At 36.8% G+C, this 11,537-nt stretch overlaps 1 protein-coding gene across 2 annotated transcripts in view; it reads left to right on the top strand.

The window, feature by feature from the left end:
• Nucleotides 1-11,537, top strand: part of PAPPA2 (pappalysin 2) — a 578,240-nt gene that overhangs the window by 339,003 nt on the left and 227,700 nt on the right. The window lies entirely within an intron of this gene.

The following is an 11,537-nucleotide window of genomic DNA, read 5'->3' as shown; positions in this document are numbered from 1 at the left end:
CTGCCCTGTCTGAGACAGCTGTCTTTCAAGGTACCCAGGTATTATTCTCCTCAGAGTTTCCCTTTGTTTTTCTAATTCCTACCACGTTGCTCTTATCTGGGTGTTTATAACTTACTCACTTCACTGCCTGCAGAAGGGAAACTCACTCCTTCTATTTATGGACCCAGTAGTGTTTTGAACCTTTATTCCTAAGTGACTCTCTTACCCCCACATATAAAACCTGCTTTGTGGAATACAAAGGAAATATTTATACTTTATGATAGTTAAAAATACTAAAAGCAAAAAGTGCTCATGGTTTAAAATATCAAATTATATCAAAAGGCAGAAGGAAGAAGAACAGTCCCCTGCCTAACTCTTCCCCATCCTTCTTCACATTCTCTCCTTGTTCCACATAGGTTACTATGTTTATTTTTTTACCTGTTTTTTTTTTTTTTTTTTTTTTTTTTCTGGTAGTTTCCTGTACATCTCCAAATGTTATTTATATTGCTTGGTTCATAAATTTTAAACATGATCCATTGACTTCTTATGATAGAGAACAGACTGTCTTACATTATCTCCTTCCTTGCCCTTGCATTCTTCCATATAATTATTTTACTATGTTTTGTTGAATTAATTGTATGTATTATAGCAGTATGACTGTGAAATGTTATTTGTTGCAGAACAAAGTACTAGTCTATTGTATTTCTTTTCTTGCACAGCTTCTTCCCATCCCCAGCCCAACCTGTGAGTGTCTATTTCCCCCCTTCCTTCTTTTATTCTTTCTTGATATTCTCGATTGTTTTCAAATACTTTATTTTACCGGCTAATTTGTAGATGATATTTATAAACACGTTCCCCTCCTCTGAGCTGTTCTAACACTAAATAAAATTCTTCTTCTTCACCTTTTAAAAAGCATGTTTTTTTTTTTTTAAACACTCTCCTAGAGCGCTGCCTTCTAGTTAATTCTATTTTCCTCTTCCAGTCTTGGCCAGTTGTCTTTAGGTCTGCTGCACAGTTGTCATCCTGGGACTTCTCTTCACTGCCTTTTTTGGGTTAGAGCCACTGTGTCCTGAATGACATGAATATCTCTTAATTTACTACCTTATTTTTCTGGAAAGAATCCTCAAGGAAGTTTCTAAGAAAAGATGTTTTAGATAATCTTTTCTGAAAATGCACTTCTTAGAATGTTTTTATTCTGCCTTCATACAAAACTGAAAGTTTGCTTGGTGTAAAATTTTGAATTGAAAAACAGTTTCTCTGAAACTTGTGAAGAAATTTGTTAATTGCTTCTAGCTTCTGTTCTGATAATTGTGTATATTTTTATTGGTATGTGTGTATACATACATACACACATATATGTATGTGTGTGTATATATATAAATATATATTTATATAATGTTTTAGAATCTTATTCTTAGCCTTGTTACTCTAGGGATTTGTAAGATTATTTTTTAGAACTTGCCTTTTATTGTTCTTTTGTTGAACACTATTCAATTTGGACCCTTAAGCCTCTTGTCTCTGGAAAAATCTCTTAAATTATTACTTTGATATTTCTCCATTCAGTTTTCTCTGTCCTCTCTTTGTTATCCCTGATACTCCTGGAGATGAATTTATTGAACTTACTCTCCTGTCTCTTTCCTCTCCTACATTTTCTTTGTTAGTTTATTCCCCCCCCTTTTTTTTGTTTTTCAGATTGTTTTGAGTCTTTCCACTTTTTTTTTTTTGAAATGTTCTACTTTTTCATTTTAGTAATCAAACTTTTAAAACCCTTTTATTCTTTGTTTTTAATGTAATCCTTAAAAAACTTTAAGGCAAACATTTTCAAAGATAAAAATGTGATTCATTTGGAATTTTTTTTGTGTGTGTTATATCTGATATATCTGATGCAACTTTTCTTTTTTTATGATTTTTAAAATTCATGACTATCTATGCTGGTGACTTTCCTTGAATGTCTAATGCTTGTTCACAGTAGAAACTATACTTTTAAATCTCTACCTATGATGATCTAAAAATGAATAATTACCTCTGAATTGTCTGTTTTTGAGAAAAGAAATTTAAAGACAGAAACATAGTAGAGGAGAGAGATTTTCTTTCTGCTTAGCTCTCTTATACTTACTTCATCTGTAGGTTTTTCTGCCTTCTCTATCCTATTTTTTGTGCTGAGTTTTTATTATTGAAATATTTTTTATGACTCTTGGCAAGAGCAATATTTTGAAAAATTATTTATTAAGCTTCTATATTGTGTCAGGCATGGAAGGAAGGCAGAGGAACACTTATAAAGACTGTGGAAAGGATAAGTGCTAACAACTTAGAAGAGAAGCTCAGTAATTTTATCTAAATTCCCTATGTTTAAATCCAGGCTGAGGCATTAAAAGCAGAACAAGGGGGATGGCTTTTCTTTACCATGGCTTGAATTGTTTGAAAGGACCTTTGATTCATAGAAATATAGATCTTTGGATTTCCATGTGGTCCTGTGGCTATCTCTGAACTAGATTAGCTTTGTAGATCCTCCCTATTATTACAATTAAATCACAGAGCCCAAGCTCACAATTCCATTATGCTGTGACCCTGAAACTGACAAATGCCTGGCCAGGCATTTACTGAGCAGAGTGCTCCAGGCACAGAGTCTTTCTACTCACAGTGAAAGCACCAAAAGCTCACAGTTTAGGGGTCAGGGGAGAATGGTAGAAAGTGGTGGACAGACCTACAAACAGATCACTAACATTCAAATATAAGGATTGACGTGTGCATAACTCTCCTCACTTCCCAAATACTGTTCAATCTTCCTGCTATGGTTTTAACTTGTCCTCCGAAGTTCGTATGTTAGAAATGTAATCCCTAAAGCAACAGTGTTGAGAGGTGGAAGCTTTAAGAGATGCTTAGGGCCAGGCACAGTGGCTCAAGCCTGTAATCCCAGCACTTTGGGAGGCTGAGGCAGGTGGATCACCTGAGGTTGGGAGTTCAAGACCAGCCTGAGCAACATGGAAAAACCCATCTCTACTAAAAAATACCAAGTTAGCTGGGCATGGTGGCACATGCCTGTTATCTTGTACTCAAGAGGCTGAGGCAGGAGAATCACTTGAACCTGGGAGATAGAGGTTGCCATGAGCCAAGATGTTGCCATGAGCCGAGATCATGCCATTGCACTCCAGCCTGGGCAACAAGAGTGAAACTCCATCTAAAAAAAAATGGATTAATGCTGTTATCACAGGAGTGAGTTTCCGTTAAAAGGATGATTTTGCTCATGCCTCCTTTCTTGTACTTCTGTCTTCTGCCATGGGATTATGAAGCAAGAAGACCTTCACTAGATGCAGGCCCCTCGACCTTGGACTTTCCAGCCTCCAGAACAGTAGGAAATAAATCTCTCTTTTTCACAAATTACCCATTCTCATGTATTCTGTTATGGCAGCAAAAAACAGTAAGATGCATTCCCACCACCGCCAGCAAGAAACCAGAAATCTAGCCCAAAGTAGTTCCTCTCCCAGAGGTTCTGAGAAGAAAGAGAGCCTGATGAATCTAGCATCAAACATCTGTAACACAGATGGGCCTATCAAAGGGATAGTACTTATCAGGCTCTGGACTGGTCAGGAGGAGATATGAGTTACAGATACATTACCCAGACAGTTGAACAGACTTAGAAAGATAAAGGAACTTGGAACTAGTCAGGGCTACATAAGCCAGATGTCTATTTCTACATAGTAGCTACCCCAAGAGATAATCTGCAAGAGTTAAGAGAAGGAAGCGTGTCGAGTGTCTACTTCTGTAAAATCACAAATGCCTTTGACTGTTCTCTATGGTACATACTAGGGAGCTGAGCCCAAAGGAATTTCTGTACCCTCAGGGGAACTTGTCTTCCCTGACCTTTGCAGGCTTCAGCTTCTTTTTGGTTATTCATTGTTTCTGTAACATTTCTCCCTAAAATTATGTCTCAGAGATAGGGTTCTTTCTTTGATGCTGTGGCTACTTTCCATCCCATGCTTTCTCCAAATAAAAACAAATTGTTGAACAAGGCATGGATCATCTAGTCTGACCATGCTCTGAAGCAGACAATGGGATACCGTACATTTGTTGTCTGTATTTTTGTTTCTGAAGGCTGCCATGAGCTAACATCTCTATGTGTTGGCAACTCATTGGAGAGTTGAAGGGCAGAGGACTGTTATACATGACAATGCTTGCCCATGGCACACTTCCCTCTGAAGAGGTCCTCAAGAGGATGGCTGGGAATTGTCCTGGGGGACATGGTAGAGAGTGGTGTCTGCAGGTGTATACAAGAAAGGGCATGTCTTGGGACAGGAAAGCAGAGGCACATGGCATCAAAAGGAACAGGTGGAGATATTGGTGCTGCACAGACCTGGATGCTTTGGATTAGCTGTGCTTTGCACACCCACACTCAGAGGCTGTTGAGCCAAAGGCGTGGTCAGGCTGGGCCCTTGCAGTGGCTGGTCTGTTAAACATCAACCAGGCTTCATCATAGGTTTCTTTTGAAGTTGAGATTCAAAGTTCCCTGAAGCCAAAAAAAAACCACACACATAGGAAGTAAGTGTAAGGGGTAGAAGAGGGCAGGAAGAAAAGGAGGAGAAATTTTAAAACTAACAAGAAAATCTCCCAGTTCCCGCACTTCAACATTCACAGACAGCAAACTCTAGAGCAAGTGTTACCTTCTCATACTCATGTCAACTGGCAACGGGAATAGAAGGAAATAAATAAGAGGAGATTCCATAGATAAGCACAGTAAGTTTACCTACAAATAGAAATGTCTCCTGTTTATTTTCCTACAAGCCGGTTTCTCCACAGTTCTAATAGGCACCGTATTATGGAGCAAATGAAATCCAGTTCTTTTTTTTTTTTTTTTTTTCCCTGTTCACCTGGCTTAGTGGACTTTCTTCCTCAGGTGAGTGAGTGGGGGAAGCTGTTTTGTCCTTTTCATAGTTTATTTTCTAGCCAAATAGACAGACTTGTGAGTGAGCCAGGTGGTCTGTCTGGGTTAAAAATATTTCCTTTTAGAAATTTTTCAGGAGAGACCCCAGTCTCGAACCACACTCTGTTATTCAAAATACTTCGGCTTTTTCCTAGGAGTTGGGGTGCCTTGGTGCCTTGGCCAGATGCCAGTCTGTCACAGATGATTTCACTTAAAGGTTCCTTCCTAGAATTTAAGCCTAAGAGTTTGAAAGACAGCTGCACCCTTACACATTTTTTTTTTTCTATTTTCTTTTTCTTGGACTCTTGTTTGTAATTACTTCAGTGACTGGATATAAATGAAGTCTTGTTGGTAGGTCTTCACCTAACCAGATCCTTATTCCCTTGATGTCAGAATTGTATTGTGGGCAGTGGGTGGGACATATAGTTAGTGTGGCCATCAGGGGTTTTTCTGAGGTTCCATGAGAGCACGACTCTCTGGAGGAAGCTGCTCATCTATTATTAATTTCCTCACCATCAAGGTTTATCTCACTTCTTACCCAGAGTGCTGTCCAATGATTGTGGATCTGATTTCCAGAGCCAAACACTTAGATTACTACTGCTTATCCTTCAAGTTCCAGTTAGGACGTCCCTTCCTCCTCCTTGGGGGCATTCTGTTGTCCTCAAAAGCACATTAGCTACCTTATTTGTGTCACTTCTCATTCCCCTATAGCCACCACCCTAATCCAGGTCCCTGTCTTCACCCACCTGGATTATTACAATAGTCTTTTAACTGGGTCTCCAACCTTTGCCCTTGCACTGTTGCCCCAAGTCTATTTTTAACATAGCAATCAGAGTAATTCTATTAGGGTATAACTCAGATTAAGTCACTCCTCTCTCCGTAATTCTCCAGCAGCTTACCAGCTTATTCAGAGTCAAAGCCAAAAGCATGACTGATCTATAGGGTCATATAGCATCAGTCATTTCTATGGCCTCACCTTTTACCATGCTCCTTATTGCACTCCAGCCACACTGGACTTCTGATTTGCCAGACGTACTCCTATTGCATGACATATTTAGTGACTTTTCACTTTTCTGGAATATTCTTCCTCCAGATTTCTTCATGGCTAACTATCCCACTTTCTTCTGGTCTTTTTTCAAAGTCACTTTCTAGGTGAGACTGCCCCTGGAGACCTCATGTAACACCGTACACACTCCCTTGGCTCTATGGTTTCTTCCACTGCTTTATTTTTCTTTTTAGAATTTATCGCGACCATTCTATTTTGTTTATTTTGCTTAATATTCATCTTCTCTACTAGAAAGGAAATTCTACCAGGGAAGGGGTTTTTATATGTTTGGGTGACTATAATACTCTAGCACCTAGAACAGGAACAGGAACAGACTAAGCATTCAATAAATAATTGTTAAAGAAAGGAATGTTCTTAGTCTAGTACAGTGGTTGGCAAACTATGAACCATGGACCAAATCTGGACTATCACGTGTTTTTGTAAATAAAATTATTTTGGAATACAGTTGCACTTACTTGTTTACATATTGTCTATGGCTGCTTTCATGTGACAGAGTTGTGCAGTTAAAACAAAGACCACATGGTCCACAAAGCCTAAAATATTTACTATCTGGCCCTTTATGAAAAGAATTGCCAACCCCTGCTTAAATACATCTTTATCGTGCCATACTGTAACTTCTCATTCTTGTCTGTCTGTTGCACAAAACTATAGTTTCTTTGTTCATAGTTCTTGATACACATGTGATATTTAAAAACTGAATTAAGGTATATAAATATAAATCTATATATGTAAATGGAAAACCAATGACATAGGAAAATGACAATATAGGACAAGGGTTTTAGTCGGGTAAAAATGTATAGGCAGACTATACTACTATGTATGGAAAAAGAAGGATATTCAGAATCTATGCTCTAGTAAGCTTTTCTACTGGTCTCATCACTGTGGTAGCATCACGCCATTCAGAAGTAAGTCAACTAACTGAGGATGCTCATGGAATTGTGAACACGTTAGCTAAGGAGCGAATGGCTTTAAGCCATTTTCTTCATTAACTTGTTATTTGAGTATCTGGGCCCCCAGGTGGCTCCAAAAGCCTGAAACATGGAATAAATTTTGATGAGCATAAAAATAGCTGCAATAGCCAGGAAGTATTAACAACACGAATCCTCTTTACCTAGGGAGTTGGTGACTGAGAGAAAGACCAGACTCCAAAAAAGGAATACAGGACACTCCTGACAAATAGATCTCTTGGATGTGACGTTACAGATTAGGCAAGATCCTAATCAAGCATTTTAGTTAGGATTTTGCAATTGTAAGGAGCAGGAACCTGCTCACATTAACTGCAGAAAATGGATTTATTGTAAAATTACGTATGGGCTGGAAGTGGAGCTAGAGAGTTGCAGAGACTGTGGCGGTCAGGAACTCCATCTCTCTCAAAGCCTACGTATTTCTCTACATCTTAGTTCATTCTCACCATTCATTTCTTGTTAACACTTTGCTAAATCGCTCGTAGTTTCTGCTCTCTTATAGCATTAATTTAAAACACTGCTTCATCTTGCTGTGGCTCCTTATATGTCTCATTGAGATTTTCCCTTCAGATATATATCCTATTGCTCGTGCCACAGTCTCTCCTAGTATCTTGGTTCAAATTCTGAAGACAGTCAATGTGAACTGGCCTAACTCATCTTTACATATTAGTTAATAAGTCATAGGTTTCTGGCCAGCCTTGGATTGAAGAAGCTGTGGCCAAAAGAGCAGGCTAGCCAGAGGGCTCCTCGGGGCTCCAGGTCCACAACCTTCTCTGAGCTGATGTCAACTCTACTCAAAGTAGAATGAAGTGGTTTTTCATCTTTACTCCTTGAGGATGAAACTTCTGACATGTTTAATTTCTGGGAATGTTCTTTTCTTTAGATCTTAGACCTTATTATTCTTGGTAATGTAACTCCCACAGAATTTCAGTGTTAATTTTAGTCTTGGAATTACATGATTTAGATTTTGAACCCAAATATGCCGGATATTCAAGTAAAGTACCTGGTTCATAGTAAAATTATATATAAGATTTTATATATTCCACTGTGTAAAATCTTCTATATAATTATATAATAGTAATTATATATTATATAATCATAGTAAAATTATATATAAGATTTTATGTTCATAGTAAAATTATATATAAGATTAAATCTAACACATAAAATCTTATATGTGATTTTATACACACACAAACACACACACAATTTATATAATTATACCAATGAAACAAACATTTTGCATAGATTATTTTATTTAATGCTCACAATAGCTCCAAAAAATACATATTTCGATTATGTGCATTTTATATTTAAATTTAGGTAGTCAAATAACTGTCAATATGCAGTAGCAGACAGGAGTTAAACTCCAACTTCAGAGCCTGTGTTTCCAACTGCCATTCTAGATTGTGTGTTAAGTATCAGTCTTACACACCAGCAAAACATTTAGCTAACAATGGGTAAAAACTAAATGTTTGTTGATTTTAATTATGTAATGATTATTTCAGAGAATACGTTCTTGAAGAATGAGGGGCAGGAAAGGAAAACTATGAGCTTAGGGATTAGGAAAGACTTTTAGAAGAGATGAGTTTCTTAAAATATGTACAGTAGAGAGCAGAAGGAAGAGTTTGTTAGGCAAAGTCAATTACCTGAACCAAAATACAGACGTGCAAACATGTAAGGCCACTCCTTGAAAGGAGGAAAATTTCTTAGAGAAGAATGAGAAAGAAAATTGGAAAAGTTATACTGGAAAACAGTCCTTAGATGTTGGGCTAAGGGATTTCAACTACAAGCAATTAGGAGCCATAAATAATATATGGATATATATGTGTCTGTTTTAACAGATATATATGTTTTATCTTTATTTTTATTTTTATATTTATTTTTATTGATACGTAACATTTTACATATTGATTGGGTGCATGTGATTTTTTTTTTACATGTGTAGAATGTGTAATGATTAAGTCAGGGTTTTTGACTTATTCATCACTGTATTTATCATTTCTATTTGTTGAGAACAATGCAAGTTGCTCTTTCCCAGCTGCTTTAAAATATGCAATGCATCGTTGTTAACTGTAGTCGCTCTACTCTGCTGCTGAACAATAGAACTTAAAGCCTTTATCTAATTGTGTATTTGTACCTGATAACCTACCTTCTTTATACCTACTTCCATCTGCCCACACTTCCTTGCCTCTAGTATCTATCATTCTACTCTCTGTCTTTGAGAGGTCAACCTCAACTCCCACATAAGAGTAAGAACATGCAACATTTGACTTTCTGTGCCTGAGTTATTTCACTTAATGTATGACCTTCAGTTTCATTTGTGTTGCTGCAAATGACAGATTTCATTCCTTTTTATGGCTGAATATTATTCCACTGTGTATATATGACACATGTTCTTTTTTTTTTTTTTTTTTCTTTTTTTTTATTGCATTTTAGGTTTTGGGGTACATGTGATGAACATGCAAGATTGTTGCATAGGTACACACATGGCAGTGTGCTTTGCTGCCTTCCGTCCCCTCACCTGTATCTGTCATTTCTCCCCATGCTATCTCTTCCCACCTCCCCACCCCCCGCCCCTCCCCCATTTCCCCCCAACAGACCCCAGTGTGTAGTGCTCCCCTCCCTGTGTCCATGTGTTCTCATTGTTCAACACCTGCCTATGAGCGAGAATATACGGTGTTTGATTTTCTGCTCTTGATGACACATGTTCTTAATCCAGTCATCCACTGATGCACTTTCTGTTAAATATATATTACTACCTCTCAGTCTGTTATCCAAGGGCTCTACTGTCTCTTCAGTTTTTCCACATCTCTGCTGTCCTGTGCTGCATTTGAATAAGTGTTTTGTATTTATTGCCCAGTTGACTCTTTCTTTAGGTTTGGCTAACTGGCTTTTATAACTCACCAATAAGCTTATAATTTTTATTAGTATACTTTTAATCTCCATCAGTTGTATTTAATTCTTTGTCACATCTGCCTAGCTATTTTTATTGATTTTTGTTATTAATTCATACTTTGAATATGCTTTTTTTAATTTTTCAAAACATGTTGAAGTGGTGGCTACATTAACTTACACAAATAATAAAAGCACCCACAAACAAGTATGAGTGAAACTGGGAAATCTGAACAAGATTAATGGATTCCATCAATGTCAGTTTCCTGGTTGTGATATTGTATTACAGTGTTTCAAGATGTCATCGTTGAAGGAAATCAGGTAAAGTGTATACAAGATTACTCTGTAATATTTCTTAAAAGTGTTTGCGAATCTACAATTTATTTCAAAAGAAAAAGTTAAAAACATTAAGCATTTAAAAATATTTTACATTAGCTGCTCTGATTCTGTTATTTGGTATTACTGCTTGCTCTTCCTCACAGTGTTTTGTTTCTTCATGTGTGCTTTATGATTTTTGATTGTGAACCCATGTTCCCTAAAACTTTATCTTTCTTTCTAAAACAATTTCTTTCCAGTCTGAATTAAATATATGCTTTATTACTTACGGCAGTCGCCTAGGATACTACCAATATAAAACCACTTTAAAATATATTATTGGCATGAATTTTTTTAGACCACACCATCTTATGAATTTGAAGTGCAAATATGTGATACTTGGCTTGTAGTTACAATTCTCAGGGAAGGTTTCCCCACTATATATTTAGTCAAGGCCAAAGAATACAGGTTTTCTTGCTATACCTCTTGATAAAGTGGGCTTTTTAATTTTAAATATTTTTGGTACTTTGTTTTATTGACAGTGCAGTCCTTGGGAATTCCGAATTTATGTTGGCTTTCTTATCAAACACCCTACCTTGATAAGCCCTACATTTTGTTTTGTATTCAAGATTCTCGAAAGGCTGTCAAATAAGTTCCTGGGCATTAGAAATAGGGCGAGCCCTCAAATAAGTCAGTGGCTTCAGAAAATGTTTATTTTCTGGATTCCTCTTTTTACATTGTATGTGGAGTCTGATGATATTCTTTAATTTCTGTCCAGCTTTACAATGCATTTAAAATTTATTTTTGTATATTATTCACTGATTTTAGTTGTTTTCAGTGGAGGGATAATCAGGGCTTCTAAACTGTTTATACTGGAAACAGAAGTCTTAAGCCAGTGCATATTGAATATTTGAGTAATTATTCAGAAAACTAATCTGGAGGCAGTATCCAGAATCAATGTTATGAACTAGGGAGACTAGAGGCAGGAAGATGTGTTAGTAAGTTTCTATAGTAATCTAAATAGAAAAGGGTAGTAGGTTGTAAATGATTACCAAAATTATTTGAGCACAGTGAAAAGAAATAGGAAACTAGAAATGAGAAGAATTAGATTATAGTTTTTGCTCCAGTCTAGTCACATAATTTAATTATTTTCTCATTCATCCTCATTCATGCATATTCAACAAATGTTAATTTAGTACCTATTCTAGGCCAGGCACTGTTTTAGGCACTGTAGTGCCATGTGGTATACTGCAGTGAGAAGAAATTTTTCTTCTCTTATGGAGCTTACAGTCTGTGAACTGTAATACAGGCAATGAATACACAAGTGTGTACATCATATGCCAAACAGTGGTAAGTGCTAGAGAAAGAAATTCATCAGAATGAGGGAAGCAGAGTACTT

Source organism: Saimiri boliviensis, chromosome 19 (assembly GCF_048565385.1).
Source record: "Saimiri boliviensis isolate mSaiBol1 chromosome 19, mSaiBol1.pri, whole genome shotgun sequence".
NCBI lineage: Eukaryota > Metazoa > Chordata > Mammalia > Primates > Cebidae > Saimiri > Saimiri boliviensis.
Note: the sequence above shows the minus strand (reverse complement) of the source record. Positions and strands in the feature narration are given on the sequence as shown.